This window comes from Hemiscyllium ocellatum (assembly GCF_020745735.1).
Source record: "Hemiscyllium ocellatum isolate sHemOce1 chromosome 27 unlocalized genomic scaffold, sHemOce1.pat.X.cur. SUPER_27_unloc_7, whole genome shotgun sequence".
Lineage (NCBI taxonomy): Eukaryota > Metazoa > Chordata > Chondrichthyes > Orectolobiformes > Hemiscylliidae > Hemiscyllium > Hemiscyllium ocellatum.
Window position 1 is genome coordinate 1,069,340 of NW_026867516.1, and position 14,403 is coordinate 1,083,742.

At 48.9% G+C, this 14,403-nt stretch overlaps 4 non-coding genes across 4 annotated transcripts; 3 read left to right on the top strand and 1 right to left on the bottom strand.

Annotated features, from left to right (window-relative positions):
• Positions 1 to 5,037: 5,037 nt before the first annotated feature.
• trnae-cuc (transfer RNA glutamic acid (anticodon CUC)) lies at positions 5,038 to 5,109 on the top strand. Its single transcript has one exon. It is a non-coding gene; the product is annotated as a tRNA-Glu (tRNA).
• A 653-nt stretch (positions 5,110 to 5,762) lies between these two features.
• On the top strand, positions 5,763 to 5,834 carry trnae-cuc (transfer RNA glutamic acid (anticodon CUC)). The gene has a single exon. It is a non-coding gene; the product is annotated as a tRNA-Glu (tRNA).
• Positions 5,835 to 6,489: 655 nt separating this feature from the next.
• On the top strand, positions 6,490 to 6,561 carry trnae-cuc (transfer RNA glutamic acid (anticodon CUC)). Its single transcript has one exon. It is a non-coding gene; the product is annotated as a tRNA-Glu (tRNA).
• A 3,123-nt stretch (positions 6,562 to 9,684) lies between these two features.
• On the bottom strand, positions 9,685 to 9,756 carry trnae-cuc (transfer RNA glutamic acid (anticodon CUC)). Its single transcript has one exon. It is a non-coding gene; the product is annotated as a tRNA-Glu (tRNA).
• Between the last annotated feature and the right edge of the window lie 4,647 nt (positions 9,757 to 14,403).

Sequence of the window (14,403 nt, forward strand, 5' to 3'; positions counted from 1 at the left end):
GCGGAGGAAAAGGTGGGGTGTGGTGCCATTGTAGTTGCGGAAGATGGGTGACTGTCTGTGAGGAATTTGCACATTCTCCCAGTGTCTGCGTGGGCTTTCTCTGGGTGGTCCTGTCCAAAGATATGCAGGTCTGAGGTTTGATGAAGGCCTTCCTGCACTTAGAGCAACTGAACAACCTCTCCCCCATGTGGACCCACCAGTGGGCCAGCAGGTCAGAAGAAAGAGCAAAGCCCTTCCTGCACTCGGGGCAGAAGAACGGCCTCTCCTCGGTGTGGACCCACTGGTGTCTCAGCAGGTGGGAAGAACTGCTGAAAGCCATCTCACACTCAGGGCATGAGAACAGCCGTCCCGGGTGTGGACCAACTGGTGTGTCCGCATGGCAGAGGAATCACCAAAGGCCTTCCCGCACTCAGGGCAGTAGAAGGGCCTCTCCTCTCTGTGGACACATTGGTGCTTCAGAACCCTTTCTAATTTCACAATGTCCTTCTGATAGGAGGGAATCCAGAATTGCACACAATATTCCAAAAGTATTCCACAATATTCCAGTGTCCTGTCCAGCCACAACGTAACTTCCCAACTCCAATACTCAAGTCAGAAGATTGCGGAAGTTTTTAAAACTCACAAAATCAAACATGAAAAAATGGAAGGACAAACCGAATTTTTGAAGTCAACTTGGAAGCATCATTGAGAAATCGGCGGACTGGGTTTATTAGGTACCTGTTCTCCTTAAATACACTATATACATCTTTCTCATCGGCTCTTCGTTGTTCACAAAACCAAGCTGAGTATCCTTGATCACATTATTCCTATCCAGATGTTCATAAATCCTATCCCTTACAATTCTCTCTGAGACTTTGCCCACAACAGAAGTGAGACTCACTGGCCTATTGTTACTAGGGTTATCCCTACTCCCGTTCTTGAACAAGGGAACCACATTTGCTATCCTCCAGTCTTCTGGCACTATTCCTGTAGACAACGAAGTCATAAAAATCAAGGCCAATGGCTCTGCAATCTCCTCCCTTGCTTCCCAGAGAATCCTAGGATATATGCCATCAGGCCCAGGGGACTTAACTATTTTCACCCTTCCCAGAATTTCCAATACCTCTTCCCTACATACCTCAAAGCCATCCATTAAAATTAATTGTGACTCAATATTCACATCGGCAACAATGTCCTGTTCCTGAGTGAATACTGATGAAAAGTATTCATTCAGTGTCTCCCCAATCTCTTCGGCCTCCATGCGCAACTTCCCACTACTATCCTTGACTGGACCTATTCCTACCCGAGTCATTCTTTTATTCCTGACATCCCTATAGAAAGCCTTTGGGTTTTCCCTAAACCTACCAACCAGGGACTTTTCATGTCCCCTCCTTGCTGCTCTTAGCTCTCTCTTTAGATCCTCCCTGGCTACCTTATAACTCTCAATCGCCCCAATTGAACCTTTCACGCCTCATCTTTACATAGGCCGCCGATTTCGCTTTAACAAGGGATTCCAATTCATTATTAAACCACAGCTCCCTCGCATGACCCTTTCCTCCCCGCCTGACAGGTACATCCGTATCAAGGACACTCAATAGTTGATCCTTGAACAAGCTCCACATATCGATTGTGCCCTTCCCTTGAAGCCTACTTTTCCAAGCCATGCATCCTAAGTCATGCCTCACCGCATCATAATTTCCCTGCCCCCCGCTATAACTCTTGCCCTACAGTGCACACGTAACCTTCTTCACCACCAGAGTAAAAGTCACCGAATTGTGGTCACTGTCCCCAAATTGCTCACCTACCTCCAATTCTAACACCTGGCCTGATTCGTTACCCAGAACCAAATCCAGTACGGCCTCACCTCTTGTTGGCCTGTCAACATATTGTGTCAGGAAACCCTCCTGCACACATTACACAAACACCGACCCATCTAAAGTACTCGAGCTATAGCTTTCCTAGTCAATATCTGGAAAGTTAAAGTCCACCATAACAACCACCTTATTACTTTCACTCTTCTCCTGAATCACCCTCACAATCCTTTCTTCTACGTCTCTAGGACTATTAGGCCTGCAGAAAACTCCTAACAGGGTGACCTCACTTTTCCTATTTCTAACCTCAGCCCAAACTACCTCAGATGGCGAGTCTTCATCCATCGTCTTTCCACCGCTGTAATACTATCCTTGACAAGCAGTGCCACACCTCCCCCTCTTTTACCCCCACCTCTGACCCTACTAAAACATTTAAACACTGGAACCTGCAACAGCCAATTCTGTCCCTGTTCTACCCATGTCTCCGTAATAGCCACAACATCGAAATCCCAGGTCCCAACCCACGCTGCAAGTTCACCTATCTTATTTTGTATACTTCTCGCATTGAAGTATATACACTTCAAGTCACCTTCCTGTTTAGAGGCACCCTCCTTTGAGATTGATGCCATGTTCCTAACCTCCCTACACTCAAGGTCCTGCACCCTAAAGCTACAGTCTAGGTTCCCATGTCCCTGCAGAATTAGTTTAAACTCCCCCAAAGAGCACTAGCAAACGTCCCCCCAAGGATACTGGTGCCCCTCAGGTACAGGTGTAGACCATCCTGTTTATAGAGGTCCCACCTTCCCCAGAAAGAACCCCAGTTATCCAGATACCGGAATCCCTCCCTCCTGCACCATCCCTGTAGCCACGCATTTAACTGTTCTCTCTCACTATTCCACGACTCGCTATCACGTGGCACAGGTAACAAACCAGAGACAACAACTCTGTTTGTTCTAACTCTGCACTTCCAACCGAGCTCCCTGAAAGCCTGCCTAACATCCTCATCCCTCTTCCTACCTATGTCGTTGGTGCCAATGTGGACCACGAATTCGGGCTGCTCCCCTCCCCTTAAGGACCTGGAAAACACGATCAGAGACGTCACTTACCCTTGCACCTGGGAGGCAACATACCAATCATGAGTCTCTCTTGCCCACACAAAACCACATATCTGTGCCCCAAACTATCGAGTCCCCAATAACTCTTGCTCTGCTCTTCTCCAACCTTCCCTTCTGAGCAACGGGATCAGGCTCCGTGCCAGAGGCCTGAACCCCATTGCTTACCCCTGGTAAGTCGTCCCCCCAACAAGTATCCAAAATGGTATATTTGTTCTTGAGGGGAATGACCGCAGGGGGTCGCTGCACTGGCTGCTTTCGCCAAGTCCCCCTCACTGTCACCCATCTGTCTGCAATCTTTGGAGTTACTACTTCCCTAAATCTCCAATCTATGAACACTCTGCCTCCCGAATGATTCTAAGTTCATCCAACCCCAGCTCCAGTTCCCGAACACGGCCTTGGAGGAGCTGGAGATGGGTGCACTTCCGGCAAGTGTAATCAGTAGGGACGACAAGCAATGCCACACCTCCCCTTCTTTTACCCCCACCTCTGACCCTACTAAAACATTTAAACACTGAAACCTGCAACAACCAATCCTGTCCCTGTTCTACCCATGTCTCTGTAATAGCCACAACATCGAAATCCCAGGTACCAACCCACGCTGCAAGTTCACCTATCTTATTTCGTATTCTTCTCACATTGAAGTACATACACTTCAAGTCACCTTCCTGTTTAGAGGCACCCTCCTTCGAGATTGATGCCATGTTCCTAACCTGCCTACACTCAAGGTCCTGCACCCTAAAGCTACAGTCTAGGTTCCCATGCCCCTGCAGAATTAGCTTAAACCACCCCCACCTCAAAGAGCACTAGCAAACGTCCCCCCAAGGATACTGGTGCCCCTCAGGTTCAGGTGTAGACCATCCTGTTTATAGAGGTCCCACCTTCCCCAGAAAGAACCCCAGTTATCCAGATACCGGAATCCCTCCCTCCTGCACCATCCCTGTAGCCACGCATTTATCTGTTCTCTCTCACTATTCCTCAACTCGCGATCAAGTGGCACGGGTAACAAACCAGAGACAACAACTCTGTTTGTTCTAACTCTGCGCTTCCAACCTAACTCCCTGAAAGTATGCATAACATCCTCATCCCTCTTCCTACCTATGTCGTTGGTGCCAATGTGGACCACGACTTCGGGCTGCTCTCCGATCCTGTTAAGGAACCGGAAAACACGATCAGAGACATCACGTACCCTTGCACCTGGAGGCAACATACCAATCGTGAGTCTCTCTCGCCCCCACAAAACCACATATCTGCGCCCCAAACTATCGAGACCCCAATAACTCTTGCTCTGCCCTTTTCCAACCTTCCCTTCGGAGCATTGGGAACAGGCTCCGTGCCAGAGGCCTGAACCCCACTGCTTACCCCTGGTAAGTCGTCCCCCTTACAAGTATCCAAAATGATACATTTGTTCTTCAGGGGAACGACCGCAAGGGGTCGCTGCACGGGCTGCTACCTCCAAGTACCCCTCACTATCACCCATCTGTCTGCAATCTTTGGAGTTGCTACTTCCCTCAAGCTCCGATCTATGACCCCCTCTGCCTCCCGAATGATTCTAATTTCATCCAACTCCAGCTCCCGTTCCCGAAGACGGACTTGGAGATGGGTGCACTTATGGCAAGTGTAATCAGCAGGGACGACCATGGCATCCCTCACCTCAAACATGTTGCAAGAGGAACATTGCACTGTCTTCACTGCCATCCCTCTAAAAGTAACCTTTAAAAAAAACTAGATCTGAAGAATAGAACAAGCAAAATGCAGCACTTACCTGCTTACCATAACGGATCTTATTATAAGGTTAGAGGAGGAGGGCGGGTGAGAGGGACGACCACTGTAGTGCCTCGGGTTACTCTCCTGCGCGCATTTGTAGGAAGAAAGAACTACCCAGGTTAGCTTGCGCTACACCAGCTTCCGGGTCCACTCCGCGCTTTTTTGCAATAAAGGCGCGCAAGAGAGTCCCGCAGATGTGACTTGACTCTAAGTCTCCCCAATGTTCTCGAGATCGCATCGGGAGCAATGGACACAAAAAAGTTACCTTGATGGATGTACCGGTGAATGTCTTCTTACTGCTGCAGCCCAGGTTCGATTCCCGGGCAGCGAGGCCATTTTCAGCAGAGCTACAAGGACGGCCTTGTGTCTCCTTGGTGGTCTAGTGGTTAGGATTTGGCGCTCTCACCGCCGCGGCCCGGGTTCGATTCCCGGTCAGGGAAGCTGTTTTTAGCTGGCCTACGGCCTGTCCATTCTTCTGAAATGCGCTTTACAGTTGTTTATTGATCTTCACCGGACCTGGGTGCTGCAGTGTGATGTAGCTCGTTCAAATCGCATCCTGATGCAGATTTGTTTGAATGTGTTGGGATGATTGCTCCTGCAGCTACAAACGAGTGAACAGTCTTCACTCTGTCGACGGAGCAGGTCGGGGCTGCTTGGCAGTGTCTGTTTGTAGACGCGGTTACGTGTGTTTTACAGTTTAAATTTAATTTTTCTTGTATCCATCAATGTAAGTTTCTGTGTCCATTGCTCCCGATGCGATCTCTATAACATTGGGGAGACAGGAGAGTCAAGTCACATCTGCGGGACTCCCCTGCGCGCATTTATAGGAATAAAAATCTACCCAGGTTAGCTTGCGCTACACCAGCTTCCGGGTCCACTCCGCGCTTTTTTGCAATAAAGGCGCGCGAGAGTCCCGCAGATGTGACTTGACTCTAAGTCTCCCCAATGTTCTCGAGATCGCATCGGGAGCAATGGACACACAAAAGTTACCTTGATGGATGCACCGGTGAATGTCTTCTTACTGCTGCAGCCCAGGTTCGATTCCCGGGCAGCGAGGCCATTTTCAGCAGAGCTGCAAGGACGGCTTTGTGTCTCCCTGGTGGTCTAGTGGTTAGGATTTGGCGCTCTCACTGCCGGGGTCCGGGTTCGATTCCCGGTCAGGGGATCTGTTTTTAGCTGGCCTACGGGCTGTCCATTCTTCTGAAATGCGCTTTACAGTTGTTTATTGATCTTCACCGTACCTGGGTGCTGCAGTGTGATGTAGCTCGTTCAAATCGCATCCTGATGCAGATTTGTTTGAATGTGTTGGGATGATTGCTCTTGCAGCTACAAACGAGTGAACAGTCTTCACTCTGTCGACGGAGCAGGTCGGGGCTGCTTGGCAGTGTCTGTTTGTAGACGCGGTTACGTGTGTTTTACAGTTTAAATTTAATTTTTCTTGTATCCATCAATGTAAGTTTCTGTGTCCATTGCTCCCGATGCGATCTCTATAACATTGGGGAGACAGGAGAGTCAAGTCACATCTGCGGGACTCCCCTGCGCGCATTTGTAGGAAGAAAGACCTACCCAGGTTAGCTTGCGCTACACCAGCTTCCGGGTCCACTCCGCGCTTTTTTCCAATAAAGGCGCGCAGGAGAGTCCCGCAGATGTGACTTGACTCTCCTGTCTCCCCAATGTTCTCGAGATCGCATCGGGAGCAATGGACACAAAAAGTTACATTGATGGATGCACCGGTGAAAGTCTTCTTACTGCTGCAGCCCAGGTTCGATTCCCGGGCAGCGAGGCCATTTTCAGCAGAGCTACAAGGACGGCTCTATGTCTCCCTGGTGGTCTAGTGGTTAGGATTTGGCGCTCTCCCCGCCGCGGCCCGGGTTCCATTCCCGGTCAGGGAGGCAATTTTCCGCGGGTCTGCAGGCTATCCATTCTTTTTAAATGCGCTGTATCGTTGTTTCCTGATCTTCGTCATTCCTGGGTGCTGCAGTGTGAAGTAGCTGGTTGAAATGTGTTGGGATGATTGCTTCTGCAGCTTAAGTACTTGGTTCGCGTGTGTTGTTTCCTATAGACGCTGTTTTGAATTTACCATTGACTGTTCGCTCTACTGTGACATCTAGAACAACACCACTTTTTGTTGTTCTCCTCTTTTGTGAATTTTATGCCAGTAAGGAGATTGTTGATGGTGTTGTAGGTTTCCTCTAAGTTGTTTCACGTTGTGATGACAAAAGTGTCATCACTGTAGCCGACCCAAAGTTTGGGTTGGATCTTTGGAAGGGCTGTTTGTTCGAAACTCTGCATTATTGCTTCTGTTAGGAATCCTGATATTGGTGGTTTCATGGGTGTTCCGTTGATTTGTTTGTTAGTCTTGTTACTGAATAGGAAGTGGGAGGTAAGGCACAGCTCCACGAGCTTGACAGTGTTATCTTTGCTGATGACGTTGGTGCTGTTTGGTGTTTGTGTCTTTGGTTCTTAAAGTATTGTCTTCAGTTTTCTTTGGTCACGTTGATGTTAATGGATGTGAACAGGGCTGTATGCCAAAGGACAGTATTATTCCATCCTCTTCTATCTTGTTGTCTTTGGTGTTCAAGAATTCTTGGATGGTGTAACTGAAGTGGCGTGAGTCTTCGACTTGGTGTTTTAGTCTTCAGTGGAGGTCTTTGACTAGTCTGTATATTGGTGTTCTCAGTGGTGAGACTGTGGCCTGAGGGGAGCTCCTGGTTTGAAGAGGAGGAGAACAGCAACAAAGTGCCATTCCTAGATGTCACAGTAGGGCGAACAGTCAATGGGGAACTTCAAACTAGCGTCGACAGAAAAACAACACACGCAAACCAAATACTTAACCACAGAAGCAATCATCCCAACACCCACAAACGAGTGAACAATCCTCACTCTCTCCGCGGAGCAGGTAAGGGCTGTTTGGCACTGTCTGTTTGTAGACGCGGTTACGTTTGTTTCACGGTTTAAATTTAAATATCTTTTTCGAAAAAAGCGCGGAGCGAACCCGGAAGCTGGTGTAGCGCAAACTTACCTGGGTAGTTTTTTTCCCAATATAGGCGCGCAGGAGAAGAAAAACCTACCCAGGTTAGCTTGCGCTACACCAGCTTCCGGGTCCACTCCGCGCTTTTTTCCAATAAAGGCGCGCAGGAGAGTCCCGGAGATGTGACTTGACTCTCCTGTCTCCCCAATGTTATAGCGATCGCATCGGGAGCAATGGACACAAAAAAGTTACATTGATGGATGCACCGGTGAAAGTCTTCTTACTGCTGCAGCCCAGATTCGATTCCCGGGCAGCGAGGCCATTTTCAGCAGAGCTACAAGGACGGCTCTATGTCTCCCTGGTGGTCTAGTGGTTAGGATTTGGCGCTCTCTCCCCCGCGACCCGGGTTCCATTCCCGGTCAGGGAGGCAATTTTCCGCGGGTCTGCAGGCTATCCATTCTTTTTAAATGCGCTGTATCGTTGTTTCCTGATCTTCGTCATTCCTGGGTGCTGCAGTGTGAAGTAGCTGGTTGAAATGTGTTGGGATGATTGCTTCTGCAGCTTAAGTACTTGGTTCGCGTGTGTTGTTTCCTATAGACGCTGTTTTGAATTTACCATTGACTGTTCGCTCTACTGTGACATCTAGAACAACACCACTTTTTGTTGTTCTCCTCTTTTGTGAATTTTATGCCAGTAAGGAGATTGTTGATGGTGTTGTAGGTTTCCTCTAAGTTGTTTCACGTTGTGATGACAAAAGTGTCATCACTGTAGCCGACCCAAAGTTTGGGTTGGATCTTTGGAAGGGCTGTTTGTTCGAAACTCTGCATTATTGCTTCTGTTAGGAATCCTGATATTGGTGGTTTCATGGGTGTTCCGTTGATTTGTTTGTTAGTCTTGTTACTGAATAGGAAGTGGGAAGTAAGGCACAGCTCCACGAGCTTGACAGTGTTATCTTTGCTGATGACGTTGGTGCTGTTTGGTGTTTGTGTCTTTGGTTCTTAAAGTATTGTCTTCAGTTTTCTTTGGTCACGTTGATGTTAATGGATGTGAACAGGGCTGTATGCCAAAGGACAGTATTATTCCATCCTCTTCTATCTTGTTGTCTTTGGTGTTCAAGAATTCTTGGATGGAGTAACTGAAGTGGCGTGAGTCTTCGACTTGGTGTTTTAGTCTTCAGTGGAGGTCTTTGACTAGTCTGTATATTGGTGTTCTCAGTGGTGAGACTGTGGCCTGAGGGGAGCTCCTGGTTTGAAGAGGAGGAGAACAGCAACAAAGTGCCATTCCTAGATGTCACAGTAGGCGAACAGTCAATGGGGAACTTCAAACTAGCGTCGACAGAAAAACAACACACGCAAACCAAATACTTAACCACAGAAGCAATCATCCCAACACCCACAAACGAGTGAACAATCCTCACTCTCTCCGCGGAGCAGGTAAGGGCTGTTTGGCACTGTCTGTTTGTAGACGCGGTTACGTTTGTTTCACGGTTTAAATTTAAATATCTTTTTCGAAAAAAGCGCGGAGCGAACCCGGAAGCTGGTGTGGCGCAAACTTACCTGGGTAGTTTTTTTTCCCAATATAGGCGCGCAGGAGAAGAAAAACCTACCCAGGTTAGCTTGCGCTACACCAGCTTCCGGGTCCACTCCGCGCTTTTTTCCAATAAAGGCGCGCAGGAGAGTCCCGGAGATGTGACTTGACTCTCCTGTCTCCCCAATGTTATAGCGATCGCATCGGGAGCAATGGACACAGAAACTTACATTGATGGATACAAGAAAAATTAAATTTAAACTGTAAACCACACGTAACCGCGTCTACAAACAGACACTGCCAAGCAGCCCCGACCTGCTCCGTCGACAGAGTGAAGACTGTTCACTCGTTTGTTGCTGCAGGAGCAATCATCCCAACACATACAAACAAATCTGCATCAGGATGCGATTTGAACGAGCTACATCACACTGCAGCACCCAGGTCCGGTGAAGATCAATAAACAACTGTAAAGCGCATTTCAGAAGAATGGACAGGCCGTAGGCCAGCTAAAAACAGATCCCCTGACCGGGAATCGAGCCCGGGCCGCGGCGGTGAGAGCGCCAAATCCTAACCACTAGACCACCAGGGAGACACAAAGCCGTTCTTGTAGCTCTGCTGAAAATGGCCTCGCTGCCCGGGAATCGAACCTGGGCTGCAGCAGTAAGAAGACTTTCACCGGTGCATCCATCAAGGTAACTTTTTTGTGTCTATTGCTCCCGATGCGATCTCGAGAACATTGGGGAGACTTAGAGTCAAGTCACATCTGCGGGACTCTCCTGCGCGCCTTTATTGGAAAGAAGCGCGGAGTGGACCCGGAAGCTGGTGTAGCGCAAGCTAACCTGGGTAGGTCTTTCTTCCTACAAATGCGCGCAGGGGAGTCCCGCAGATGTGACTTGACTCTCCTGTCTCCCCAATGTTATAGAGATCGCATCGGGAGCAATGGACACAGAAACTTACATTGATGGATACAAGAAAAATTAAATTTAAACTGTAAAACACACGTAACCGCGTCTACAAACAGACACTGCCAAGCAGCCCCGACCTGCTCCGTCGAGAGAGTGAAGACTGTTCACTCGTTTGTAGCTGCAGGAGCAATCATCCCAACACATACAAACAAATCTGCATCAGGTTGCGATTTGAACGAGCTACATCACACTGCAGTACCCAGGTACGGTGAAGATCAATAAACAACTGTAAAGCGCATTTCAGAAGAATGGACAGCCCGTAGGCCAGTTAAAAACAGCTTTCCTGACCGGGAATCGAACCCGGGCCGCGGCGGGGAGAGCGCCAAATCCTAATCACTAGACCACCAGGGAGACACAAAGCAGTCCTTGTAGCTCTGCTGAAAATGGCCTCGCTGCCCGGGAATCGAACCTGGGCTGCAGCAGTAAGAAGACTTTCACCGGCGATCTCTATAACATTGTGGAGACAGGAGAGTCAAGTCACATCTGCAGGACTCTCCTGCGCGCCTTTATTGCAAAAAAGCGCGGAGTGGACCCGGAAGCTGGTGTAGCGCAAGCTCGATAGTTTGGGGCACAGACATGTTGTTTTGTGGGGACGAGAGAGACTCACGATTGGTATGTTGCCTCCAGGTGCAAGGGTACGTGATGTCTCTGATCGTGTTTTCCGGCTCCTTAAGGGGGTCGGAGAGCAGCCCGAAGTCATGGTCCACATTGGCACCAACGACATAGATAGGAAGAGGGATGAGGATGTTATGCATACTTTCAGGGAGTTAGGTTGGAAGCGCAGAGTTAGAACAAACAGAGTTGTTGTCTCTGGTTGTTACCCATGCCACTTGATCGCGAGTTGAGGAATAGTGAGAGAGAACACATAAATGCGTAGCTACAGGGATGGTGCAGGAGGGAGGGATTCCGGTATCTGGATAACTGGGGTTCTTTCTGGGGAAGGTGGGACCTCTATAAACAGGATGGTCTACACCTTAACCTGAGGGGCACCAGTATCCTTGGTGGGACGTTTGCTAGTGCTCTTTGGGGTGGGGGGTTAAAACTAACTCTGCAGGGGCATGGGAACCTAGACTGTAGCTTTAGGGTGCAGGACCTTGAGTGTAGGGAGGTTAGGAACATGGCATCAATCTCGAAGGAGGATGCCTCTAAACAGGAACGTGACTTGAAGTGTATATACTTCAATGCGAGAAGTATACAAAATAAGATAGGTGAACTTGCAGCGTGGGTTGGGACCGGGATTTCGATGTTGTGGCTATTACCGAGACATGGGTAGAACAGGGACAGAATTGGCTGTTGCAGGTTCCAGTGTTTAAATGTTTTAGTAGGGTCAGAGGTGGGGGTAAAAGAGGGGAAGGTGTGGCACTGCTTGTCAAGGATAGTATTACAGCGGTGGAAAGACGATGGATGAAAACTCGCCATCTGAGGTAGTTTGGGCTGAGGTTAGAAATCGGAAAAGTGAGGTCACCCTGTTAGGAGTTTTCTGCAGGCCTAATAGCCCTAGAGACGTAGAAGAAAGGATTGTGAGGGTGATTCAGGAGAAGAGTGAAAGTAATAGGGTGGTTGTTATGGTGGACTTTAACTTTCCAGATATTGACTAGGAAAGCTATAGCTCGAGTACTTTAGATGGGTCGGTGTTTGTGTAATGTGTGCAGGAGGGTTTTCTGACACAATATGTTGACAGGCCAACAAGAGGTGAGGCCGCACTGGATTTGGTTCTGGGTAACGAATCAGGCCAGGTATTAGAATTGAAGGTAGGTGAGCAATTTGGGGACAGTGACCACAATTCGGTGACTTTTACTCTGGTGATGAAGAAGGTTACGTGTGCACTGTAGGGCAAGAGTTATAGCGGGGGCAGGGAAATTATGATGCGGTGAGGCATGACTTAGATGCGTGGCTTGGAAAAGTAGGCTTCAAGGGAAGGGCACAATCGATATGTGGAGCTTGTTCAAGGAGCAACTATTGAGAGTCCTTGATAAGTATGTACCTGTCAGGCGGGGAGGAAAGGGTCGTGTGAGGGACCCGTGGTTTAATAATGAATTGGAATCCCTTGTTAAAGCGAAGAGGGCGGCCTATGTCAAGATGAGGCGTGAAAGGTTCAATTGGGGCGATTGAGAGTTATAAGGTAGCCAGGGAGGATCTAAAGAGAGAGCTAAGAGCAGCAAGGAGGGGACATGAAAAGTCCCTGGTTGGTAGGTTTAGGGAAAACCCAAAGGCTTTCTATAGGTATGTCAGGAATAAAAGAATGACTCGGGTAGGAATAGGTCCAGTCAAGGATAGTAGTGGGAAGTTGCGCATGGAGGCCGAAGAGATTGGGGAGACACTGAATGAATACTTTTCATCAGTATTCACTCAGGAACAGGACATTGTTGCCGATGTGAATATTGAGTCACAACTAATTAAAGTGGATGGCTTTGAGGTATGTAGGGAAGAGGTATTGGAAATTCTGGAAAGGGTGAAAATAGTTAAGTCCCCTGGGCCTGATGGCATATATCCTAGGATTCTCTGGGAAGCAAGGGAGGAGATTGCAGAGCCATTGGCCTTGATTTTTATGACTTCGTTGTCTACAGGAATAGTGGCAGAAGACTGGAGGATAGCAAATGTGGTTCCCTTGTTCAAGAACGGGAGTAGGGATAACCCTAGTAACAATAGGCCGGTGAGTCTCACTTCTGTTGTGGGCAAAGTCTCAGCGAGAATTGTAAGGGATAGGATTTATTAACGTCTGGATAGGAATAATGTGATCAAGGATACTCAGCTTGGTTTTGTGAACAACGAAGAGCCGATGAGAAAGATGTATATAGTGTATTTAAGGAGAACAGGTACCTAATAAATCCAGTCCGCCGATTTCTCAATGATGCTTCCAAGTTGACTTCAAAAATTCGGTTTGTCCTTCCATTTTTTCATGTTTGATTTTGTGAGTTTTTAAAAACTTCCGCAATCTTCTGACTTGAGTATTGGAGTTGGGAAGTTGTGGCTGGACAGGACACTGGAATATTGTGGAATACTTTTGGAATATTGTGTGCAATTCTGGATTCACTCCTATCAGAAGGATATTGTGAAATTTGAAAGGGTTCTGAAGCACCAATGTGTCCACAGAGAGGAGAGGCCCTTCTACTGCCCTGATTGCGGGAAGGCCTTTAGTGATTCCTCTGCCATGCGGACACACCAGTTGGTCACCCATCTTCCGCAACTACACTGGCACCACCCCCCACCTTTTCCTACGTTATATCGATGACTGTATCGGCGCTGCCTCGTGCTCCCACGAGGAGGCTGAACAGTTCATCAACTTTACCAACACCTTCCATCCCGACCTCAAATTCACCTGGACTGTCTCAGACTCCTCCCTCCCCTTCCTAGACCTTTCCATTTCTATCTCGGGCGACCGACTCAACACAGATATCTACTATAAACCGACTGACTCCCACAGCTACCTGGTCTACACCTCCTCCCACCCTGCCCCCTGTAAAAACGCCATCCCATATTCCCAATTCCTTCGTCTCCGCTGCATCTGCTCCCAGGAGGACAAGTTCCAATACCGTACAGCCCAGATGGCCTCCTTCTTCAAGGACCGCAGATTCCCCACAGACCTGATCGACGATGCCCTCCACCGCATCTCCTCCACTTCCCGCTCCTCCGCCCTTGAGCCCCGCCCCTTCAACCGCCACCAAGACAGAACCCCACTGTCTCTCACCTACCACCCCACCAACCTCCGTATACAGTGTAGCATCCGCTGTCATTTCCGCCACCTCCAAACGGACCCCACCACCAGGGATATATTTCCCTCCCCTCCCCTATCAGCGTTCCACAAAGACCACTGCCTTCGCGACTCCCTCGTCAGGTCCACATCCCCCACCAGCCCAACCTCCACTTCCGGCACCTTCCCCTGCAACCGCAGGAAATGCAAAACTTGCGCCCACACCTCCTCCCTTACTTCTCTCCAAGGCCCCAAGGGATCCTTCCATATCCTCCACAAGTTCACCTGTACCTCCACACACATCATCTATTGCGTCCACTGCACCCGATGTGGCCTCCTCTATATTCCGCCCACTTGTGGAAGGCTTCAGGGAACACCTCTGGGACGCCCGGACCAACCAACTCAACCACCCCGTGGCTCAACACTTTAACTCTCCCTCCCACTCCACCGAGGGCATGCGGGTCCTTGGACTCCTCCATCGCCAGAACATAACAACACGACGGTTGGAGGAAGAGCGCCTCATCTTCCGCCTGGGAACCCTCCAACCACAAGGAATGAACTCAGATTTCTTCAGTTTCCT